Source organism: Belonocnema kinseyi, chromosome 5 (genome assembly GCF_010883055.1).
Source record: "Belonocnema kinseyi isolate 2016_QV_RU_SX_M_011 chromosome 5, B_treatae_v1, whole genome shotgun sequence".
Taxonomy (NCBI): domain Eukaryota; kingdom Metazoa; phylum Arthropoda; class Insecta; order Hymenoptera; family Cynipidae; genus Belonocnema; species Belonocnema kinseyi.
Window position 1 is genome coordinate 75,064,606 of NC_046661.1, and position 11,718 is coordinate 75,076,323.

Below are 11,718 nucleotides of genomic sequence, written 5' to 3' on the forward strand. Positions count from 1 at the left end.
AATATTTTAATAACTAGATGAAAAATTAAAATTATTTCCTAAAAAAAAACGATCCTACTCCTTCTTCACTCCATTCGGAAACGAATCACGAAACTTCTGATTTCCGGTCAGGTGCTTTTCCAATTAAGCTAATAGAGGGATCAGAATAAGAACTCTTAATTTAAGAAAATAACGCTAATTTTTAACTAGGTGTTAATGGTACAAGTAATTATCATTTGAAATAATCACTAGAAGAAACATAATTTGTTATTTTTAACATTTTTATTGAGGTGGAGGGAAGAAAAGTATGGTTTTCAATTTTATATGAATTTGAAGACGCCCTTTTTTATTTTTATCGAAAGAGGCCTTTTTTCTTTTTAACATCTTTATTGTGTTTAAAAGAAGAATTTTTTTCTAAATTGATAAAGGGAAATTTTTATTCATAAAATTTTTATTGAGTTAGAAGAAAGGAAACGTTGGATTTAAATTTTTTCCGAATTAGTAGAAGGGGGAAATCTGTAAGATTTCTATAGAATTGGAAGAGATAAAATTTATTTCATTTTTTGTTTTAATCATTTTTATTTAGTTCAAGGGTGAAACTTTTTATTTTTGTTCTTTTTTCTGAATCGGAAGAGATTACATTTTATTATATTCATTGGCTTGGAAGGGAGAAAATTTTTCTTTTTTTCTTTTTCTGAATTAAAAAAGGAAAATTTCTTTTATTTTTAATATTTCTTGAGTTCTATGGCAAGAAATTAAATTTTTTTGATGAATTAGAAGAAACCCTTTTTATTTTTATCATATTTAATATTTTTAAATATTTTGATTTTATTTAAGGAAAGAATTTTTCTTTTCTTTCTAAATTGAAAAAGGAAATTTTTGTATTTTTTACATGTTTAATGAGTTGCAAGGAAATGTTGTTTTTAATTTTTTTTTGAATTGGAGGAGGGAAATTTTTAATTTTTTAAAGATAAATCTTACAGTAAATCTTTTCTTGTATGATTTTTATTAAGTTAGAAGGCAGGAAACTTGGAATATATATTTTTTCTAAATTAGAAGCTTTTTCATCGATTTAGAAGGAAGTCAAATTTGGTCATAATTGTGTTTCTGAATGGAAAGACAGCTTTTTTTTCTTTTCAATATTTGTGATGTGTATGGCTGAGGGAGTGGGAGGCTGGGGCAAATTTAGTTTTTTTAACATTCGAATGAAAGGGTAACTTATAAGTTTTAGTTTTGTATGGAATTAGAAGAGTGACATGTTTTATTCTTAACATTTTTATCAAATTTAACTAAATTTGAGAGTAATAATTTTAAATATTTTAATAAGAGATCTGCTGTTCAGATTCTTAATTTGTATTATTTTGAAAGTATTTTCTAACGAGATGAGAAAGCTAATTTGTTGTTGGAATTGAACAAATAATTATAAAATGGATTTTTAAAAAAATGCTGATTTGTATAAACCTTTTTTGACGGTTTTTAGAAAACCAATAAGCATGATAATTTTATAACTCATATGAAATTAAAAATTGAAAATTAAAAACTGGAATGATTAAATTAAGCAAACCTTATTTTTCATATTTTTCATACACTGTATGGCAGATACAGTTTTTACACTTTTGATCATTTTTTTAAAGACATTTTAATCGCTTTTTCAAAAAGTGATTTTTTCTCGGATTTTTTCCACTGTTTTAAATATCTCACTTTTTCTTGTTTTTTATATACGTGCAATGAATTTTCTTACCATAATAAGTATGAAATTTTCTATTTAAAAGTTGATGATATCAGACTTCATCCTATACAATACGTTCGTTAATTTGATTTTCCTGCTGCGCAACGACATTGAAACATAAAACTCATTTATATATTTAACTTGCATTAAGCTTCTTCGAAGTTTGCGCAAAATTTTCAATACAAAAATATGCTGGAAAATTAAATTTTTTTCTTTATTAGGAAATCTTGAAAAAATTTAAGAAGATTTTTGACGATTTCAGATACGTCAAATCAAAATTTCAATAAAAAAGTTAATTTTCTGCGAAAAGACAAATTTTGACTTATTCCTACAATTTTTCAAAATTTTTTAGAACTAAAAAAATACCTGGGAGTTTTTTAGGTTTTCTTCGGAATACATAGTAATCTTTTGAAATTTTGTTGAATTTTCTTTAAAAATTAATTTTTTTAAAATAAAAAATCATTGGAAATTTTCCAAAGAATTTTCAGAAAAGTTCTTTATTTTCTTGAAATTTTTCAGAAAATTTTAAAAGCTTCGTATATTTTATTCGAAATCTTCAAACATTTACATTTTTACAACCGTTTCAAATTTTTAATTAGTTGTATATCTTTATAAAACTTCTAAATACCTCTTCAAATTGCTTGCATTTTCTGCTAAAATTTGCTAATTTGCAAAATTGAAATTTTTGTCTTTCAAAGCTTCTACATTATTTTTAGAAATCTTAGAAAATCTATTAAAATCTTTTAAAATTTACTCTTAAACTAATTTTTTAAAACAAAAAAATAATTTTAAACTTTCCCAGGAATCTTAAAAAAATTGTTATTTTCTTGACATTTTTCAAAATTCTTAAAAAGCTTCTTTTTCGGAAATGTTCAAAAACTTACATTTTATTAATTTTAAATCTTTTGAAATCTTTTCCTATTTTCTTTCGAAAATTTTTTTTATAATAAAAACTCATTACAAATTTTCCCAGGAATCTTGAGACAACTTTTCTATTTTCCTGAAACAGTTCAAAATTCTGAAATAGTTCCTTTTTTCTAAATAAAAAAATCAGCGTTTTGTTTATAAATGTTTGGAATTTTTTCAAGATTTAAATTATTTTTTGTATCTTTTTAAAACTTCTAAATATATTTTTCGAATATTTTAGTTTTCTTACAAAGTTTCTAAAACCTGCTAAATTAGAAACAAACTTTTAAAATTTTCCAGACACTTTTTGGAGATCTTTTGAAATATGGGAAACTTAAATTTAATCATTTCAAACAAAAGGTAAATCATTTAAAAAGTTTTTCGGAGTTTTAAGAAAAGTTATTTATTTTTTTGAAATCTTTCAAAATTTTTTAAAAGCTTCGTATTTTGTATTTGAAAACTTCAAAAGTTAAAATTTTTCAAATCCTTTAAAGTTTTAAATTATCTTTGTATCTTTTTAAAACTTCTAAATAGCTCGTAAACTTACTTTAATTGTTTAAAATGTAATAATCGTGGAAAATTGAAGAATATCGCTTTAAAATCTTCTACATTATTTTTCGACATTTTGGGAAATCATTTGAAATCTGTTTAATTTATTCTTAAGATTAAGTTTTCAAAAGAAAATCCATTAAAAATTTTCCCCGGAATTTGAAGATATTATTTTTTTATTTTCTTGAAACATTTCAAAGATCTTAAATTCATTCTCTTTTCAAAATATTTCAAAATCTACATTTTGTTTGATGTTTGAAATCTTCTCATTATTGCAATTATTTATGAATATTTTTAAAGCTTCTGAAACTTCTAAATATCTTTCATAACAATTCGTTTTTCTTAAAAAGTTTTAAAATCCTGCTTAATAAAAAACTGGTCTTAAAAGCTTCCACATCATTTTTTGAGATCTATAAATCTTTAAAACCTAGAAATAATCTTTCAAAATAAGACATAAAATATGTAAAATTCTCTCAGGAATTTTATGATAATTTGTTCATTTTCTTGAAATCTTTCAACATTTGTAACCATCTTAAACATCTTAAACTTACTCTAATTTTTCCTAAAATTTTTTTCGACATTTTAAGAAATTACTTGAAATATTTTTTAATTTAATCTTAAAATTCATATTTCAAAATAAAAATTTTGAAAAAATTTCCACAGAATCTTAAGGGCATGCGACAGACTAAAATGCCTATATTACCGACTTCACTTTCTCAATCCACTAAATTTTGTTTGTAAATAAAATATCCGGCTGAATATTTGGAAAATGTATCAAAATACTCTATGCTACGTTTAAGTACTTCATTTGAGTAGGCATTTCAAAAAATGTCAAGGTACAAAGAAAATATGTCAAAAAATGGTTCCAGTTTTAATTTCTTTGAATATAAATTTTAGCGCAATTTCTACTAAAATGAAGTACATAAACGTAGTTTATGGTCTTCTGATTCATTTTACAGAGTTTCAGTCCGACATTTTAATTATAAAAAAAGTTCTTAAGTGAAAAAAATTTAGTAAACTCAAAACGTGATGTCGGTAATATAGATATTTAAGTATGTCAAATAACGTTAAGGATTTTTTATTCTCTTGAGTAGTTAGGTTAGGGAACTCTGAATTCAGGTTCTTATCCTAGCTACGTTTAAGTTACTGACCGAGCAAAGGTTCTGTTCCATGTTAAGTTTACGATCCTGTTACCTGCTAAGTTACCGGCAGCCGGTAAACCAGTGATGTTGGTAATGCAGGTTTCTGCTGTCATTATTATCAAATGACAATATAAAATTTATAAGCTTGTCTGTTTTACCGAACGATGGTAATAAAACTTTTTTACTAACTGATTGTAACTTATCCTGAAATAAAACCTTATTGTGCTAACTTAGCAGGAATTTCCATTACCAATCTCAAAAGGTCTAAGAGCGCCTGCGGAGGATGTTTCGGTTGGGAGCCCCCAGCTGCCCACTTCCATAGGAATGCCACGGCAGCGCATTATCATGATAAGTATACTTGATACGCTGCTAATTCGAACAGGAGATGGGAGCTATCAGAACTTCTGTCGACGGGATGACCTTTCACCAAAGATTTGTAGTAAATTTCCCGGAAATAGAAACAGTAACTAAAGATGACCTTTAACAATGAAAGTAATCGACAAGAACCTCCTCCCTAGAAGAACCATCTACCGAATTTAATCTGAGGTTGAGACTGTATTCCGCCCGAGACTCCAGGGTACGCAGACCAAAAAAAGGATCAGATAGCTGTCGAAAATAAATAGAGACGTGATCAGATGTCACTGTAAGTGAACGGCACGGAGGGACGAAATATCGTCTCTTCGTTGGTCTGCATTCTGAGCTGGCCAATGGTGTAACCGAACAACATCATGCTGATCAATTAAGATCCATTAGGTGGTGCTACCTCATATCTAAAATCGAAATAAGGAGCTTCGAGAAACATGTGCAACAACAACTAGCATCACCGCACCCGGCAGATGTGGTAAAGGGGAGGCACATATGCCCATGACACGAGACTCTATGGAAGAACAGGATCAGGATCCTGGGGATGTAGTGGTGTGACGGTCTCACGGTCGACAGCCGTTAGGCCTGCAGCCGCCGAAACCTGCCCCTGCTCCTGTTAAACTCGCGGAAAAGCTCAATTAGGAAAGGTTACTTCTGTTGGCGTGCTTCACTGATGCCACCCTAGAGTACGCAGATCAAGAACCATCTATGAGAAACAGTCTGCGGAAATTTAGAATTAACAAAGACCTTCCCTGTTTAATCGACAGCTTGCACACTCTTGCGTATTGGCGATGCGTTCGCGTGTGCGAGGATCATGAGCATAAGAGTTCAGGCTGCTAACAACTACTCTCCAAGAAAGATGTCAGGCTCGTCATGGAAGTTTTGACTTTAAGGCGAGATTCTTATAATAAGAGCGAAACTGAGACGGTTGTACCAATTTCGAAAAGGCCATCGGTCTTAGCGACTGACTCGGCATGCGGAGGAGATCCTTCGCTTGAATGACATATCAGCTCAAGAAGATCTACGGACTTGCACGAACTGATGGAATATATTAATCAGAGACTCATGCTTCTGTCAGAATAACTGCGACGATTTAAAAGAGCGGCCATGAAAAGGAATGACATTAGTTCCTTATTGACAAATGAAAATCCTTTCTATCGCGGATTTGTAGATGGCGAAAACAAGACTCAAAATTATTGTGAACCACCTAGGGCCGAGGAAATGGTCAAAAATTAGGCGAAAATCTGGGGTACTCACAGATCTTGACACCTGGAAAAGAGTTGGCCCCGTTTAGAAAAGGACAGAGTTATAGGGTTGTTAAGAACCGGAAAGCGCCTGGTGTGGATAGGATGAACTCAGCTTCTAGTACAAATACCTGAAGACTCTGCACTCTGCTATGCTAGAGAACCCAGATCATTTGCTATCTTTTATGTCTGAGGGAGTAACGTATAAGATTCCCAAAAAGGTAGACGCATGAAGTCCTAGTGATTACCGACTATCATTTGCCTCTCTACCTACCCTCTATAAGTATCTCACGACTATTATATCTGACTTTGTCTATAAATATTGTGAGGAGAACAGCGTCCTCTCCGAAAAATTTACTTGCGTTCCTTAAGACATAATATAAGATCTGTCTTTGCATCAGCCAATTTCTTAATCAGACTATGCATACATGGTGCACAAGGATTGAATGTTTTAGTCGTGGGGTGATAAGGGATACCTGGTATTTTCCCATTAAACGAGGAATCTCCCAATGCGATACATTCAGCGCACTATGGTTTTGTTTAGCATTGAATCCACTAAGCTGGCCACTCAACAACACGCGCAATGGATTCAAAATTGAGACGAGTGTGCTTAAGTTTCAACTCACTTACATCCTGCACATGTACGACATAAAGGTTTATGCAAGCTCATATTCAAAACTGTACAGCCTACTTAACATCTTGCTGCAGTTATCCGATGACATCAAGATATCTCTAGGCATGGATAAATGCACAAAGCTGCATTTGTCCCTTGGAAATATAAATACTCCATTGATGCTGCGCGCCCTTGAATCCGTCCTGAGAAGAGGCCTTAAATTTTAGGGAAGTACCCTAGAGGAATTATAGAAACTGCAATAGAGACAAAAAGCCACCCAGGTTGAACACCCATAAACGTTAGATCAACATGACGTGGAGAGTGAGACATCCAATATTTGGCTGAAAGAAGGCGGTAGGTTTCGTCATTTCGATTCAGGAGAGGGTTGTCAGTACCAGATATTAGCACAAACTCATGTTGCATCAAGACTTAGTGGAACGGTCTCGATTATGTTGAGATACCAACGAATCTGTCGAGCACATTATTGGTGGTTGTCACGCATTAAGCATCAACACATCAACAACTTGCCCTAAACCTAGGTCTGCCTAAGCGAATGGATGCCTTTATAGTTACATTCCAGTGTCCATTTTACAAAACGAAGATTACATCTTATATTGGAATTTCGCTATCCAGATGGATCATTATTTCAGAACCAATCGACCCGACATTGTGATGCGAGAGAAAGAAGGTGGAAGATCCTGTATCATCGACATTGATTGTCCACTTAACCGGAATTTTCAGGCAACCTGTAGAATCAAGATCCATCAGTATAGCAAGCTAAGGCATGAAGTTAAGACAATATGGAACAATGTGAAACATGCATCTATTCATCCTATATTGTGATGTCGGCTACATGCAATTTACACGCAAGCTTCATTGAACATCCTAAACATTTAGAAGTCAGCAGGGCACTGCCAACAGCTAAGAAGGCTGTTTTAATAATAAACACCTGACGTATTTTAAGAAACTTCCTAGACCATCAGGAAGCAGGCGACTAAAAACCTATGGAGTGGCTGATCGTAGCTCTGAGAAATCATCCCGAGGCGACTATTGTTACCTTCATCGCTTGCAGCGCGCTGTGTGAGCACAATAGTGGTAAAAGACGAACTCTAAATGACATCATGCTCCTAATTTTGTACCTGTTAGAAACTCATCGCAAAACATTTCACACATCATATTAAATTAATTTATACCATCCTCATCGCATCAGCAGGGCTTAGTCCGTGGCTGATGATGTAAAACCGGGTTCACTAGAATACAAGTTTTAAAAGAATAATAACACCGGCACATAAAAAAGTGGCCTGTCCGACAGACTACACTAGCCCGGTGGACTTAACCAACATATTTATATGTCTTTTGGATCGTTGAATTCTAATCTGAAGCCCAAATAACCAATTTGGCTCATATTTTTTCGAAAATCGCAAAAATAGACGTAAAATCGGCGAATATAGCGATTTTTCTTGTATACTTTTGCAACAACAAAATTTTTCATGTCCGGTGGTCTAAATCAGCATATCATTATGTTTTTGGGGTCGCTGAATCCGAATCCGGCGTCAAAATAACCCAGTTGGCTCATATTTGATCAAAAAATGTAAAAATAGAGGTAAAATCGACGAAAACAGTGGTTTTCCGTGCATATTTTTGCAAAAAAATATATCTTCATCCCCGGTGGACTTATTCAGCATATCCTTATGTTTTTGGGGTCACTGACTCTGAATCCGGGGTTCAAATAACCCAGTTATTTGTATATTTTTGAAAAAAAAAATATTTTCATGACCGGTGGACTTAACCAGCATATCTATATGTTTTTTGGGTAGCTGAATCCGAATACGGGGTCCAAATAACCGAGTTGGCTCATATTTTTTCGAAAAACGCAAAAATAGAGGTGAAATCGAACAAAAAAAAAATGAAAGATCTCGCTCGAACTTCACGTCAAAACAAATGACTTTGAAACAAACAAATGAAAGATCGCGCTCGAACATCACGTTAGTAAAGAGGACAGTGGTGACAATCTCTTTGATCGTGCTTCTTAATGTGACTTCAGCACAGTTTATAAAATCATAATCAGTTTCTTTTTCTTGTGTTTTTAAATCACTAGTTTACTATACTATACTTATACTATTACTATAAAGTCCCAAATCAAAACAGATCGTGTCTTCTAAGCGCTGTTTCAATTCCAATTTATCCACTTCCATTATAGCGCATAATTGTGTGGGTGATCCAGATGCATTTTGCTACATATGTGGTAAATTTGAGGTTTTGGAAAATCAAAAAGTAATCAGCGATGACATAAAAACAATTTATAAAAGTTATTTTGGTATTGAAGTTCAAAACCAAAGTGAAAATTGGGTTCCTTACAAAATTTGCAGTGCTTGTTTTAAGGCATTCAATCGATTGAAAGACAGAGAAGGAAATAAGAAAACCCTTAAGATTCAAGAACCTACGATATGGAGGAAACTTCTTCGGAAAGAGAAATGCTACTTTTGTATGACAAACCTGACAGGAATCAATAGAAAACAAAGTGTTATCGAATATCCTGATGTACCTAGCGTCGGTAAATCTGTTGAAAATATCGATGTTACAAAAAACTCAAAAAATTTGTCACTGGACAAACAGACGACTGAAGCAGAAGAAAATAAAAGTACTGATGAAGATTTCGATGTTGATCGTAATGAAAGTGACATTTCAGATTATGGTAATGACGAGGATGATGATGAAAGCAGCGATGTTAATACAGAAGTGTACATGTCAGACAATGAAAAGAATAAAGTTTCTAAGCTATTTACGTCTGAAAAATTGAATGATTTATCGCGAGATCTCGGTCTCCCTAAAGATGCTTCAGAGTGTCTTGATTCCGTTTTGAAAAAGAAGAACTTATTAGCTAAATGAGTTAAATCAAGTTTCTACAGAAATAGGGAAGAAGAGTTTAGACAGTTTTTTACTTCTGAAGAAAATAATCATGAAAAATTATTCTATTGTAAAAACATTGACGGATTAATGGAAAAAATGAAACCTGGACTGTATAGACCGAAAAATTGGCGGCTATTCATTGACTCTTCTAAGCGCAGTCTAAAAGCAGTGTTATTGCATAATACTAATGTTTACGCTCCAATTCCAATCGCACATTCTACAGAACTGAAAGAGCATTATAGTAATTTAAAATTTTTCCTGGAAAAAATCTGTTACTTAACTTATAAGTGGAAAATTTGCGAGGATCTCAAAATTCTTAGAATTGTTTTAGGACAGCAATCAGGGTATACAAAAACGACTTCTTACTTGTGCTTATGGGACAGTCGAGATCGCGTTCTTCATTACAAAAAAAGATGGCCAGAAAGAACATCATTTGAGCAAGGACAAAAAATATGATTGAAGATCCTCTAGTTGATCCAAAAGAAGTTTTGATTCCATCCCTTCATATCAAGCTGGGTCTTATGAAACAGTTTGTCAAAGCACTTGACAAGGATGGCGATTGCTATGCGCATTTGGAAGATAAATTTCCACATCTTTCCGAAGAAAAATTAAAAGAGGGGATCTTCGATGGACGCAGATAAGAAAAATATTGCAGGATCCAGAATTCATATAAAAATGTCTGGCACTGAAAAAGATGCCTGGTTTAGTTTTAAAGATGTTGTAAAAAACTTTGTAGACAATAAGAAAAGTCCAGGCTATCAAAATGTGGTTTCAGAAATGGTAACAAACTTTAGTAAACTAGGCTGTCTTATGAATTTGAAGCTACATTTTCTTCATTCGCACATAAATAAGTCTCCAGACAACCTGGGAGACTTTAGTGAAGAGCAAGGCGAACGTTTCCACCAGGATATAAAAGAGATGGAGAGGCGATATCAGGGATGTTGGGATATCAACATGATGGCTGACTACTGTTGGAGTTTAAAACGAGATCAAGTCGATCAAGGTACCTAACGAAAGCGAAACCCACTACGTAGTTCTTTTGAGGACAAAAGGGTTCGATACAAACGATATAAATAAAAAAAAAATAAAAGAACCCTATAAGCGTGAGAGGCAAGGGGACTCACGGTAATAAATCACCCCAAAGGGAACAGAATTTACTACGTCCACGTCGTTGTTCCTGGGTAACGCTAAAAGTAAATAAAACTTATTTACCAAAAATCTTACTATTGCCATTGAAGGAGACTAACCCAAATTAAAAACCCCGAAACGTGAGACGCAAAAGGAATCTACAGTGAACGACAATCTCAGTCAAGGAAGGTAAAGGTTTAAAGGTTTTCGTCGATGTTATGTTTAATTTTGCGTTTTTCGATCAAATATGAGCCAACTAGGTTATTTGAACCCCGGATTCAGAATCAGTGACCCCAAAAACATAAGGATATGCTGGATAAGTCCACCGGGGATGAAGATATATTTTTTTTGCAAAAATATGCACGAAAAACCGCTGTTTTCGTCGATTTTACCTCTATTTTTGCATTTTTGGATCAAATATGAGCCAACTCAAAAGACATATGAATATGTTGGTTAAGTCCACCGGGCGAGAAAATATATTTTTTTTTTTTGCAAAAGTATACCTGAAAAATCGCTGTTTTTTTCGAGTTTACGTCTATTTTTTCGTTTTTCAGAAAAATACGAGCCACCTTGCTTATTTGGACACCGGATTCGAATTCAGCGACCCCAAAAACATATAGATATGCTAGTGCTGTCTGTCGGACAGTTCGCTATGCCCACTGATTGAATCTTTCAATCCCTCTCCATCTCTACCTCTCTCTCACACGCACACTGACATCGAGACTGACCCACGGAAAAAAAATTCTTGAGGCGGAACGAGTGAATAGAGAATATATTAAACTCAAAGAAAGTGTACGCTTGGATTAAGTAAAACGTTTAGTTATAAGAGTTACACATTTAGTTATTTTATGTAAATTGTTCTCGTAAATCAGGAATTTGGGCAAAATTGCTAAGTTCGGAAGTTTATTATTTTTGACAGATTATGTATAATTGTATTATCTTCAGATTAGAAAAAAAATTTAGTTGTTATAGAAATATATTAACTTACAGTAGCCAATTTTTCGTCTGGTATTGCGAAAATTAATTTCCCTGAAATCCGTGTAATGCATTTGAAGGTCAAGTTTGTTGTTTTTATCGCGTTTTTTGATATTTCAATATAGTTATCGCCTACAATCGAAACAAATGTAAATTATTATTACTGCATCATAAACTCCA